Source organism: Callospermophilus lateralis, chromosome 1 (genome assembly GCF_048772815.1).
Source record: "Callospermophilus lateralis isolate mCalLat2 chromosome 1, mCalLat2.hap1, whole genome shotgun sequence".
NCBI lineage: Eukaryota > Metazoa > Chordata > Mammalia > Rodentia > Sciuridae > Callospermophilus > Callospermophilus lateralis.
The window spans coordinates 86,482,202-86,496,953 of NC_135305.1; positions in this window are offsets into that span (position 1 = coordinate 86,482,202).

Here is a 14,752-nt window from a genome sequence, read left to right on the forward strand (position 1 = left end):
TCCACAACCAAAAAAAAAAAAAAAAGTCTAAATAAAATAAAATAAAAAATAGGTGATGTGGCTCAGTGGCAAAGTGTCCCTGGATTCAACACACAGTATCAAAAAGAGAGAGAGAGAGAGAAAAGAAAAGAAAAGAAAAAAGTTTAAAGAAACTTGAGTCAAGGTCTTGCTAAGTCCCCAGGCTGGCCTTGACCTTGCCATTCTCCAGCCTCAGCCTTCCCAGTAGCTGGGATGATAGGTGTGTGCCGCTGTGCAGGGCTGACAACAGCTCTTTCTGACTTTACATGCTGAGAGGAAACTGCTAAGCCTCCAAATAATGACTCCTTTCTAGAGTCTATTTTAATATGAAATCAGCCAAAGAGAAGAATCCTGTGGAGAGTTCCAGGGTTTGAGGCGGGGGAGGGGTGATGGCCAAGGACTCCTAATGATCCAGGAGAGGACACATTTGTGAATACTTTTCATTAGGACAAGGAAGGTGCTGGGCTCTGTCAGCACGAAGGCCATAAATTTGGATAGAGCATCACACTAATTCAAAAGTCCTTCGGAATTTCCAGATGGTTCTGTATTGATTGAGTGCCTAAAGATGCCAATTCTCTGGCTGGCTGCCATGCTTCTCCGAAGTAACACATGCCATGTGCAGGGCCATCTTCATGGTTGTTTATGGGCAGGGAGCCATTCTGGTTAATCAACACTTGGGCAGAATGACAAAATGGACTGAAAGTCACTCCTAACTGTGTAGGCCCTTCCTGGGCAAGTTTGTCTTATAAGTTTTTTGTACTTTGAAGGGTCTCAAAGTGAAGACTATAGGGCTATAGCTCAGTGGTGGAGTGCTTGCCTAGCATGAGTGAGGTGCTGGGTTTGATTCTCAGCACCGCATATAAATAAATAAATAAATAATAGAGGTCCATTGACAACTAAGAAAAAAATTTTTTTAAGTTAAAAATAAAAAGAAATGAAGGATATAAAGGGTGCCATGAGAAAGAAGAGCTGGACCTTGAGGCAAGGTGGCAGGAAGAAGAGAAGGGAAAACAGCTAAACATACTTAGTATGGTGTCTCTAACTCATTGGGGAAACTGGACTCTGAGTGGCACAGGGCTAAAGGATGAGCTCTGAGCTGAAAGGTCACAGTGGGTCTCAGCAGTGGTCATCCACAAGGATCCATTACTGATATCTGCCAAAGGCTCAGGAAAGGGTGTATGTCGGGTACTTCTTGGTCCTGCCCTGGTTGATGTGGGGTTACATTTTGCTCTCTTTGGCCTTTCTTTTATTAATCTTTCCTTTCAGACACACACACCAGCCTTTTCCTCATGAATATACATGACTATCTTCATGCTGCTCGAATAACAGATTTATAGTTGGTTAGGCAGAATATCTCAGAGGTATCTGGGCTAATGAGCAGTAAGTGCCACTCAGCATATGTCCTAAAAGTTATACACAGGGAAATTCCTATGAGTTTGGCTTTCTCTGGGTAGTCACTTTTTCTCTTTGCAACAGATGTCCAACACATCAGGTTCTCCCATGTCTCAGAACCAACTGTCACCCTCAAATCCCCTGGAGTGCAGCATCACTGTGGCAGGGTCTATGACATCTATCACTGGACTTCTTCACACAGAAGACATGGTAGATTAACATGAATTATGACTGTGTAATCACCAGCACTTTTAGTCACAACTGACTAGAAAACACTGGAAACATTGCACCATGTGATAGTGTCGGTCTTCCCAGCTGTGTCCTGCTGAATGAATGGAAAATGGTACAGACAGGCCACTCACCTTGCTCCCTTATTGCTCTATAGCCTGGTTCTTTGCCATTTCTATAAAAATCAAGTTTTTCTTAACTATTAAAGAATCTTATCTTCAATAGACCCTCTGTCTTGGTATTCTAGGGCTGCTGCTATTACAAAACACCATAGATAGGGTGGCATAAGCCAGCGATATTTATTTCTCACAGTTCTGGAGGCTGAGAAGTCCAAGATCAAAGTGTCTGCTGACTTGGTTCCTGGTTAGAAAGTCACCTTTGTTGTTGTTGTTATTTTTCTTTTTAGATATACATGACAGTAGAATATATTTGACATATTATACATATATGGAGTACAACTTCCCATTCTTGTGGTTGTATATGATGTGGGGTTATGCTGGTCAGGTATTCATTTATGAACATAGAAAAGTTATGTCTGATTCATTCTACTGTCTTTCCTATTCCCACCCGGCTTCCCTTCATTCCCCTTTGTCCAATCCATTGAACTTCTCTATTCTGTACCCCCACCCCCTTATTGTGTGTTAGTATCCACATATCATCCAGCCTTTGGTTTTCTGGGATTGGCTTTTTTCACTTAGCCTAATAGTCTTCAGATCCATTCATTTATCAGCAAAAGTCATAAAGTCACTCTTCTTTAGGGCTAAGGAATATTCCATTGTGTGTGTGTGTGTGTGTGTGTGTGTGTGTGTATGTGTGTGTGTATATATATATATATCACATTTTCTGTATCCATTTATCTGTTGAAGGGCACATAGATTGGGTTCCATAGCTTAGCTATTTGGAATTGAACTGCTATAAACATTGATGTGGCTGCATCACTATAGTATGCTGATTTTAAGTCTTTTGGGTGCATACCAAGGAGTGGGATAACTGGGTTAAGTGGTGGTTCCATTCTAAGTTTTCTGAGGAATCTCCATACTGCTTTCCAGAGTGGTTGCACCAATTTGCAGTCCCACCAGCAATGTATGAGTGTACCTTTTTCCCCACATCCTTGCCAAATTTATTGTTACTTGTATTCTCACAGTACCTTCTTAGTGTGTATTCACATGTAGAGAGAGACAGGCTCCTGCTGTGTCTTCATTTTTTTACAAATCCCATCATGAAGGACCCATCTTATGACCTCATCTAAGCCAGAGGCCCCACTTCCAAGCACCATCACATTGAGAGTTAGAGCTTCAACCTGTGACTTTGGTTAGAACACAAACATTCTGTGCTTAACATCCTCCTATGCACACAGTGTGTTTTCAATGGAAAACACCAATCATTGATAATGCAAACAAACTTTCTAACATTAAAGAATTTGATTTGCAATTTGGCCTGAAAGTTCTGTGCTTTGGGTTTTAGGGGGATTGGGTTGATTATGGTACTGAACTGAGAGAATAAAGCCTTAAAAATTATTAAGATTTGGCAAAATGTCACTGTTTTACAGTTTTATAAAGAGCAGTATGTGACTTAATTGCTTTTGCTAGCAAAATACCTTTGTGGATCCATGTGGACAAATACAGTAGAAACAGCAGTGGGGTAGGGAGGCAGATAGTTTGGGGGCATTTAAACTCTCTTCTACTAAGTGAACTGACAGTTCTGCTCGTTTTGTTGTTAATATAATGTGGAATTCAGGAGCCACATTTGGACTTAAGTTCTTGACTCCACCACTTAGTAACAGTGTGACTAGAGATACTAATAATTCCCACTTCATAGTATTCAATGAGCAGAAGACACAGGGAGAAGGCCTGCAAAGTAATTTAGGATTATGTCTGGAACATGGGGAGTGCTTATTCGATGTTATCAAGGATTACTATTTATTATTAATTTATATCATAATGGGAGAGGTACAGCACTAGGAAATCAGAATCTTTCCATCAATTACTTACATAAATTAATAATTACAACAACATCTACAATAATAGCAAACACTTTTATGTAGCAGGCCCTTATTAGGTATTAATCTGCAACCACCCTATCAGATGGGTACTATTATAATTATCATTATCATCCCTAACTTACAATTGAGGAATGGGAGTCACAAACAGATTAAGTAACTTAAGAGTCATATAGCTAATGACCAGCAGGACCAGGAATTCTGACTAGGCACTCTGTTTTCAGAGCTCATGAACCACCACAAAATGTTGCCTTTTTGGACTATATGGCTGAGGCGTTGGCTGGAGGCAATGGGTGGATCCAATAATTTGATGTCTGAGATCCTTGGAAATTCCCAATATCAAGTCTATGGTTATGCTCCGTAAAAGGCAATTAAAATCACAGAACTGAGTCCTTAGCTTGAGAAATTCTTACAAGTTCTACCTACTATTGTCATATGGCCCAAGATTCAAAAGTAAAAGGGCACATGGTGTAAAGTCTCATCATCCAGCCATCTAGTTGCCTTTCCCAGAGGTAACTATTGTTGGCTAATGGGTCAATTTTGACTAAATTGTTAACTCAAACCTTATCTCTTCACCATCCAAGATGAACATGGTGCCTTGGCCCCCTCCTCTCTCTGCTCTGACTTCCTGACTAGAGAGAGAATTCCTGCCGCAGTCTGGCTGGGCACAAAAATCTCGAGCCACTCAAACAGGAACAAATTTTATTTTTGAAACTCCCGCCAATGCCCTGCATGCTCCCGGGAAATATGCCGACCCACACATGCAGCGTTCTCCTGGACCCACACCAACAGGAAATCCCTCCTCCGAAATTCCCTCCTATGGCACTTCCTCAACCATTGGGAACTCTCCAGGAGTCCCTAGCAGGCAGAGGTGGACAGCAGGGGTCTAATATCCATTCGAATGCAGATCTTAACATAATCATATCATCTCAATGGCTTGGTGGCGTCACCTTACAACCAAAAATGCCATGCATCATTTTTACTTGGCTATGGCTCTTAGCAAATTCCCATGACAGAGAGAAGCACAACTTGGTTCTGACAGCCTCACTTTCCTTCCCCTTTCCTTATGTTGGACTGAATCCAACGTCTTGTGTATGCAAAGCAGATACTCTTCCAGTGAGCTATATCCCCAGGCTTCTCTTATTCTTTATATCACTTTTATATTGTTTGTAATACTTAATGTAATGTAAATGTTACGAAAATAGGTAATTTACTGTATTGTTTAGAGAATAGTGTCTAGGAAAAAATCTGTACATGTTTAGCACAGAAGCATTTTTTTTTTTTTGGGTGGGGGAATATTTTTATCTATAGTTGGTTGAATCTGCAGATGCAGAATTCCTGTTTTCAAAGGGTTTTCTATAATGTGGCAGCTATGGAAATTTAAGTTTCCTTCCTTCCTTAGGGTTTTGTCATCAGTGTTGTTAGTTTAGTGGCTTTTCTAAATGATTCTGTACAGTCTGTATTACAGCTGTGTCATGTTTGCCCACTGAAGTTCCTGCTTGGTTACCTCAGTGGTTAGGTAATGACAGAGATTTCCTTAAATACTAGGAACCAATAAGTCTCTCCCAGTCTTTGTGAAGGGGCTCTGTGGACATGTCAGGGCATGTCTGCAACCAGCAGTTGATGATTCTGCCTCAGTTTTCAGTGCTTGCTTGCACACAGCTTCTGGTCTAGGTTGCTCAGACGTAAAACCATATAGCCTTCTCAGCCATGCTAGGGTCTTTCCTGAGCATGCACACAGCCCCGGACTCATGTACGACTCTAAGCATACAAGCAACCTCCTAGTTTCTCAGGAATATGTTGGAGCTTTTTCAAAGAAAGAACATCTCATTTTCCAGTTTTTCCCCTTTAAAAAAATATTTATTTTTTTTAGTTGTAGTTGGACACAATACCTTTATTTTATTGATTTTATGTGGTGCTAAGGATCGAACCCAGGGCCCCACACATGCTAGGCAAGCGCTCTACTGCTGACCTATTGTTTGAAAAATGTTATCTACTACCTTTGGAAGTCTTGAAATTAACAATGCCTCCAAATATTTTCAACAAATTCCTGAAAAAAGGGTTTTCATACTGGGTGACTACCAAATCAAGTCAAATAAAGACTGCCTTGCAGGGAACTGGCAGACAAAGCAAATCCTGACAGTTCCTCAGGAATGAGGTTTGGAGGGTGCTCTTATCCTAACATGCCCTCTCCAGTAAGCTGCCAATCACTGTGATTGTGGGCTATGGATTTTTGAGGCTACTAGAGAGCTGGCAAAACTAGATAATGGGAATAGGGCAAGTTAAACAGTTACTACTGAGATCCAAACATTTCCCCTGTATTACTAAAAGCTTTGATTACCTTATAGAGCTCTACAAAAGTTCTATCTGACTATCTTTGCCATTTTTCTCATTTATATGGAGGATAAAATTTGGGGGGATTCTTTTTCATTTTCCCTGACATTATTCTAACCAAGTTCTAAAGGGAAAAGAGAGTGAGCGGTTTGAAGAAGCATTGGAGTTCTTCACTCTCAGGTGGAGTGGTTTCAAGTGATGGCAAGGTCCGGGGTTAGGCCATGGAAATGGACAGCTGGAATAGAGAGCAAGTGAAGGTCACTACTGTGGGAGTGAGGGGCATTGCAAAGCCAGGTTGATGAGGGGGTGTCCATATGGATGCTAAAATCCTCCAGATTTTGATACTACCTAGTGGTGAAGGAGACTGAACCAGGGACTCAAGTTACTGACTATGAAGCAGTGACTGACTGATGGATGGTGGCTAGTGTCAGTATTGGGAAATGAAAGATACTATATACACAGTCAATACGGAAAACAACGAGAGAGATATTTTGAAGACTGAAGATGACAGGGAATTTTAAAGAGAATTATAATTATAATAAATATAATTTCCATTATACCAACAGAGTTGTTATCAATATAATAATGGCCTACTAATAGTAGAAAACTTTCATAACCAACAAACAATTTTTACTTCATGTATCAGGAGGTAGAGGTAAGAACCATACCCTTTATAGCTGTGAATTCCTGTGGCTTCACCTCTCATTTCATTTTTCGAGGGAGTTTTCTTTATTTGAGTTTATATAACCTCTTTTATCTCTAGCTTTACATGATATAAGAGCACCAGGACCAGGACAGCGACTTGCATATCTTCAGACCAAGGTTGGTGAAGAATCCCAGTGTATTAGTCCACTTTGTGTTTTTATATCAAAATAACTGAAAAGCTGAGTCATTTATAAAGAGATTGATTTGATTTATGATTCTGGTGGCTAGAGGATCCAAACACCAAGGGTCCCCTGGCTGTGTCCCAACATGGTAGAGTAGTGGAAGGGAAGCAGTAAAATCAGAAGGGTACATGTGCAAGTGGGTTGTTTATAGTCTACAGGGAACTAATCCACTCCTACCAGCCCTGAACCTCGATGTGAGATAGCAGTAATCCATTCATGAGGTGGAGGCCACATGACCTAGTCACCTGCCCCTAGGCCTGACCTCTTAAAGGTTCTTCTACCTCAAGATCAGCACACTAGGGACCAAGCTCCCAGCATATGAATGGCTGGGGGACAAACACTATCCAATCATAGTACTCAGCCCCCAATTGTTTGTTTTTGGAAAGCCACTGCTTTCTGCAGGCTTGACGATATGATATAACCATCTTGGTCTTACACACGTACCCATATGTATTTTTTATGTAAAAAAAAAAAAAAATATATATATATATATATATATATATATATTTTTTTTTTTTTTTTTTTTTTTTTTTTTTTTTAGGCAAGTTCTTACTATGTTCCCCAGGCTGGCCTCAAACTCCTGGACTCAAATGATCCTTCCATCCCAGTCTCTCAAGTAGCTAGGGCACAGGTGTGTACCACCACACCCAGCATTACACAGAATTCTTTTAATCGCTCTTTTCACAATTTATTACAGCAGTAATCATGAGTTACTGCCCACAACAACACTAATGTGCAAAAAGCATTAGACACTGAAATGTCTTAACTGGGCCATTGCCAACTTGTGTCTGAATACAAACCATAGCATCAAGATTTGGGGCTGGAAAACACTCTCAATATAATTGCTTAATGCTGCCATTACTCTATCAGCAACCATGACTGTGAAAAGCACTTCAGGGTCAGCTCTTAAGACTATAAAAGTGAGACCCAGGGGAGCTGGATTAGATTCAGCTGCTTTTTCTTTAATCTTCCAATTGCACATTCACAGAAGACTTAGAAATAAACAAGTTGAGGAAATTGAAGCAGGAAAACCCTGCCTCCCCATTAAGCTATGAGGACTCCCTCTCTTGCCCACCACTTTCAGTGAACCTCTGGAAAGCGTGGTCTATAATGTCCCTTGGCAGCTTGCAATACACAGCAGCAGCCTTCTGCCCATCACTCCAAAAAGAACAAAGATGGACTGTGATAGACTCCTGGTCTTCCCTTCTCTACCTGTTAGCTACTTTTTGTTGTTGTTCTAATTAGTTTAACAGTGTTGAATGAATAGATCTTCATTCTTTCTCCTCTTCCTCTCATCTTCTGTGATATATATTTTTCCTATTTTTTTTCTTCCTACAATTCTGATTCCACCTCATCCTTCCCTGGCTCCTCTTTGTCCACCAGCTCTTTGCCATTTACTGCAAATCCATCCTAGGTCTCACATTTTTTTCTCTTCTCCCTTGGTGACTTCGAGCAGCTTCTACCTAGTAGCATAACAACCTAATCTATAGCTCGAGCCCCCAATGTGAGCTCCATTTTTCTAGTTCTGACTACTGGATACCCAATATTTAGCAAACTGATATTTAACTAATATCTCAATGATACCGGTCTTAGAGATCAGGAAGGCTCCATGCTCCCTGGGTGTTCCCCAAGAAACGCAGAGGCAAGTGTAGAAAGCAAGTTTTATTTAAGAAAGGAACAGAGACAGACTTCTTTGAGGAGAAGTGGGGCCCAGAGCTGGGTGCCCCCAGGAGTGGGTGTGTCTTGCTCTTTTACAGAACCCTGACATCTCTTTTTTTTTTCATGTAAGTGCGTAAGGGCAGGAAGGTACAGCACAGGGAGTAATTGCTTGCGTTGGAGAATTCAGATCCCTTCCCCATCCCTGGGAGCAGTGGAAGTGTGAAGGAAGGTTAGCTATTAGCAACCCAGTGATAATCAGCCACCATCCTCTCTCCACCCCCATCATTTTCTACACTGACTGCCAGGCCTTCAGGCCCCTGCCTCAGTTTGTTGAGGAGTGTGACATTTCCTGTGCCTTCAGGCCAGGTAGGGCTATAGACAGATTGCTTTTTGGCAAAGAAAGCATGTGGGAAGTCAGTATAGTGGGCTCATTTTATAGAATTCTTTTTTTTTCTTTTTAATTTTTTTAGTTGTTGATGGAACTTTATTTTATTCATTTATTTATATGCAGTGCTAAGAATGAAACTCAGTGCCTCACACATGTGAGGCAAGTGCCCTACCACTGAGCGATGATCCCAGCCCTAAAATTATTCTCTGAACCCTGTGTTCCCACCATCCTCATCTATTTGTCCCCTTATATCACCATGCCTCAAGCTGTATAAACTGTTTCCTCAAGACTTGCTTTTCTTTTCTTGTTCCAGTCTGGAAATGCTGAGTCCCTATTAACTCCTCCCACCCCTGCTGCCATCTCCATGTTTAATTCATCTTATTTTTGACATAACTATTCCTTCATGTCTCTCCTCTTCATTACCCTGCCTTCCTATCTCTCTTCCTCACTGCAGGCACCTCCTCTCCTTTCCAATCCACATGGCTGCCAGCATTCCCTTTACAATACACAGATCTGATCAAGGTCAGGCCTTACAGTTCCCAAAGCCTGAGTGATTGTACGTCCTCCTGGTCTGGAACGGGGCTGTCTTCTTCTGTGTGTGCCGTCATTCTACCCGGTAAGCCTGCCTATTTACTCTTGAAGGGGGCGCATTAGGGTGATGAATTATATGGTCATCCTACCATGGCTAATGGGATAAAATCCAAAGACTGGCTTGGCTTACAATCTGGCCTCAAGCTAACTTTCTAGCTCCATCTGCCCACCTGTCATTTCTAACATACCAAGCTATTCCCAACCCCTGACCCTGTCCATGCCATTCTCTTCCCAATTTCCCACTTGTCAACTCCTTACTTTTCACCCCTGAGCCAAACTAGGACCTCTTTTGTGAAATAGCTTATCATGTCTGCTCCCCTCCACATCTGTCCAGAAGTCACCCCTTCCCAGTGATCCTGTAGCAATTTGTCCAACCTCTGTTGAATCTGGTGCAACTCCTGGCATGTCCTCAAAGCATTTGGAAAGAGAAGCTTTAAAGAAGTAGGGAGCCAAGTGTATTTCAGCTGGCTCTGATTAGAATTAAGAGCTTTTATCTTCCATATGGGACTTGCTTGAGAAAATTCAACATGTCAGAGCCAAGTCTATTTCTTCTTCATCTGTAGAGTAATAAGGAGAATAATTGCTGCTGCCAAAACCTACCCATGTGAACTCAATAGGGTAATAAAAACAAGCCATGCTGTTGAAGAGTAACGTGTTGAAATGGAGTGAGAGGAGTCTTCCATTCCCTGTCATCCATCTCCACAGTCCACGGCCTGTGGCGGGCAGGAGCAGGAAAAGATTCAGAGATCTGGCAGATGGTTAAACACAGCTGTTGCTTCCTCTCTTCTGTGCCACCAACAGCATTCAAGTATAGGCACCATTTCTGGGGACAAACAAACAATTGCCATATAGTATAATGAGTACTCAGTGAAATACTATCTCAGGGCCCAGGGGAGCCCAGAGGAAGGCTGGACATTCAATTTGCCTGAAGGGGTCAGCCTATCATGCTTGAGGCCTTGTGTTAGATCCCCAGCACCACAAGGCAGATTGTTTGGAGGATACCATGTTAGGTGTCAGGCTCAAAGACAAAGAGGAGCTCTGGAATTTGTAGAGGGAAACAGTGAGCTAGCATGGGTGAAGGGAGAGTTCCATGCTGACAAGTGGGGCTTATGGAATTTTCAGCTGTAGCTGGGTACATGGCATCCAGCCACTGTAATCCCAGTGGCTTGGGAGGCTGAGGCAGGAGGATTAAGAGTTCAAAGCCAAGCTTCAGCAAATTAGCAAGGCCCTAAGCAACTCAACGAAACCCTGTCTCAAAATGAAACATGAAATGGGCTGGGAATGTGGCTCAGTGGTTAAGCACCTTGGGTTCAATCCCCAGTAACAAGGGGGGAAAAAAAAGAATTTTTAGCCATAATGGGTTATAGAGATCATTTAATGAATCTCATAATTTTCTATTTTTTTCAAACAAGGTTTACCTTGAACAAATAGCATGCACTTTGATATTTTGTAGTTTTTCAGAACTATTCTCTTGGGGTAGGGAAGCAGTTTCGAGGTAGAGCGCCTGCCTATCATGCTTGAAGCCTTGTGTTAGATCCCCAGAACCACAAAAAACAAACAAAAACTATTCTCTGTCATGAGAGAAAAATATACTAGTCATAACCTTGACCTTATCTCTTCAATTCTTCCTTGAGGAAACTACCCAGAATAACTAAATGGCTTGGCCTAGAAGCATAAAGAAAGATTCACATTTGGTGTGAAGGATTGGTGTTAGAGATAAAGGAGACCTGTGTGGCTCTAGTTGTTGGATTTTTCAGGACTTGCTTACCCTAGAAGTCCTGCTCATCTTTGTGGAAAGTTATCACACAGAACACAGCCCTGGAGAGAGGTTGAGATAGTGGATTAATAAATGAGGTATTCAGGTTTTTTATAGTCTCATTAAAATATCCTGGATATATCATTACTTCTGAGTAAGAATTCTCATTTTTTTTTTCCACTTAGGAAGGGGGCAGAGCCACTGGAGAGGAAAGGTCCCCATTAGAATGATCTGGGGCCTTTGCCTGGTATCTCTGATGAGCCATTCTGAAACATTCTCTCACTTTAAGAGCCTAAATTCCAGCTGACAACAAGCTTCCTTGAGGTTTTGGTTGATGGGTGTGTCCTGTCACTCCAGAGTGGGGGGCAACCAGGAAAAATAAAGGTGAGAAATATTCCTCTCTTGAGTAATGGCTTCCCATTACTTTGAGATTTCACAATTCAATACAAATTCAAAAGTTCAGGAACCAATCAATATCAGGGTGCCAATTTTTTTTGTTCCAAATTAAAAAAAAATTAAAATGGGGGGAAAATCAACAAAAACGCTAATCTTTCTCCCAAATTGATTGCCATCTAGAACTATCATAAGAGTAGGAAGGATATACTCTTAAAGATAATCTTGTACCTTGAATACATCTAGCTTTTTATATATAACAAAGCAGCTACCACACTGTCCTGATTTGTCTTATTTCACCAGGAACACTTCCTTACAGACTGTAGACCAGTGTCTGGAATTGCTGCTCTAATAGATATAAACCTCTTCCTGAGGTTCACCCTTCAAAGGAGGAAATTTAGATTCTTTATGCTATGCCCTGCATGGAAGATAATTATTTTAAGTCATAAAAAATCCATTAAGTAGTCTAGAAAATTATACACAAACCATTAACTAGATTACACTAAATATGAAAAACAAAGCAGTTTCTATTATTTGGTTTATTGAACCATCACCATTTGGCTGTGGATTCTAATGCTATGCATTGAAGGCCATAGACACTTGCTTTTTTTTTTTCCTCTGCAGGATGACTGGGTTTAAAAAAATACTACAGAAGGTAGCCTGGCTTTCTAAGAAACTCTTATTAAGAGTCATTAGGCAAATTGTATTTTCTGATTAGAAACTCTTGTTTCTTTGAAGCCCGTGGATGTCAAGCTAAGTCAATATTCTGCATGGTGGGGCTTTTTATTTTTATTTTTTGAGCTGGAGTCTGGCTATGTTGCCCAGACTGGTGGTGAACTCCTGTGTTCAAGCGATCCTCCTGCTTCAGCCCTCCTAGGAGCTGAGATGACAGGTGCATGGCACCACATTCAGCTTTCTTTTTATATTTTCATATTGTACATTCTAAGTTTCTTTGTGAGGTCCAAAAGAAACTCTTCTGCTGCTAAAACTCATGAGCTATTATCAACAAATAAATTTATGGTGACATTTAATTCAGTATAAAAAGCATGCTGTATTAAAATGAAATCCTAATTGTAGCTGTCATTCTCCTAATCAACAGTGGTCTTGACAGGACTTTTCACTTCTTTAGTCAGTAATTGATAAGGGAGGGTTGAAGAACCAGAGAAAGATCTGTTAGTACTATGCCACCAGTTAAAAGATGTACCAGAGAATATTTTATTGAAATATTATTTTTAATGGAAGAAATAAATCCTAGATCTCTTCTAATGCCTCCCTAGTACTTCACTGAATCACAACTTCAATTTATTACAAACTCTGAACAGTCACCAATCATCATTCCCAAACCCTTGGATTTGTTTTTTGCACAAGTCATGTCTGGAGCTGCTTTCTTAACGTTATTTATCTTACCCTTTTATATTTGCCTCGCAGAAACAACTGAATTCTGGAAATATTTGTGCCTCTCTCATACAATTTTAACAGTCAAAACTGAATCAGTGATGCCTCTTAGAACTTTTTTGTTTTTGCCCTTTTCCTGCTAAATCTGTGTGTTTTAGTATAGCACATTTTATTTTCCCATCTGTATGATTTGCTTGAAGCTTTTGATATTTACAGATCATGAAAAAAATGTTCTACTGTATGAAAGTAAAACCACATTTCCTTGTAAAACCTGATTCTTTCATAATGTTTAGGTTTGTTTGTTTCAATGAGGAGGTTGTAGGAGTATTTTTGGCATTAGTATTCTCAAGAGTTCAGTATTTGTTCATCTGCACTTAATCTGCACAGTGTGCTTATGAGAATGATATGAAAATGGATCTGCAATCATTTGATCAATACTGGACTGCCACTCTTCAGCCCTTTATTCCTACTGGAACTGCCACTGTTCAGCCCTTCATCACATTTTAAAATTGTAATAAAATATGTATAACATAATATTTGCCATTTTAACCAGTTTTAATTGTTCCATTCAGTGGCATTAAGTGCATTCACATTGCTGTGTAACCCCTCATCAGTATTTTTAATCTGGTTGCTACTACAATAGCCTTCAAAATATACTCTTATTCTAATTTTGCCCCGGTTAAGTAAGAAAATAAAAACCTTCTCTCTCTTGATTTATTTTCACCTATGCGTGGAAAAAAATTGAAGGGACATTCTTTGTCATTTCTTCTGTGGTTTGGGCTTCAGAGTTGCTGAAAATCAAATGCAAAGTTTTCAGGGCAAAGAAGGCAAGATCCTGCTGCACTGGTCCCATCCTTGGACATAGGTTATTCCTTGCTTAGGACATCTCTGAGAACACGATAGAAAACATAATGGCATTAAACAGGTCTTGCCACCAGAAGCACAAAGAGGCTTTTAGAAGTGAAATCTTTAGCTTTTGTATGCAGATCAAAAAACAAACAAACAAACAAAAAAAACTAAGAGGCAAAACTTTTAAACAGCCCAATATAGCGAAGCCCTGACTGCTTCACCCCAACCAGGAAAGGGGCACCGAGTCCTGAGCCCTCTTGCCCCGTAATAGGTGAAGCAAGATCCAGGAGTCCAGGGATGCAAGCTGTTTCCTTTGGAGCCCTTGGCAGTGCAGTTTTGTATCACTAGATGTCAGTGTGGACTTTCCCAACTGCCACCTTTTTGCCTTAGCAGGAGGAGATGTAAAAGACATCACCCTTCCAGAAGTCCTGGCCAACATAGGGCTATTTTTAGAACAGTAATTTCACCAAATATTTTGTCTACTTACATCTTTCGACTTTCCAGAGTATTTAAAAGCAAAGACAGAACACCTGAACCAAAGTTGTTCATTTTTAACACTGTGACCTTCTTATCTCAATGCTTGCATTTGGAAGGATCTTGCAAGGATGTTCCCAGGCAGGTGATGGAAAGTTCCACTTAGCACCTTAAATGCCATATACCTGTAGGCCCCACTTGAGGAAACCCTGGCATCCCACGCAACCCTGTGTCACGGTGGGAGCAGGAAGCTGAAACAAAATATATATGAATAACCAAATAAGGATTTAGTGGCTCTGTTTACTGATTTATTTTTATTTATTTATTTCACACTGGGGGTTTTAGCCAGGAATGCTTAACCACCCAGCCACATCCCCAGCCCTCAGTTT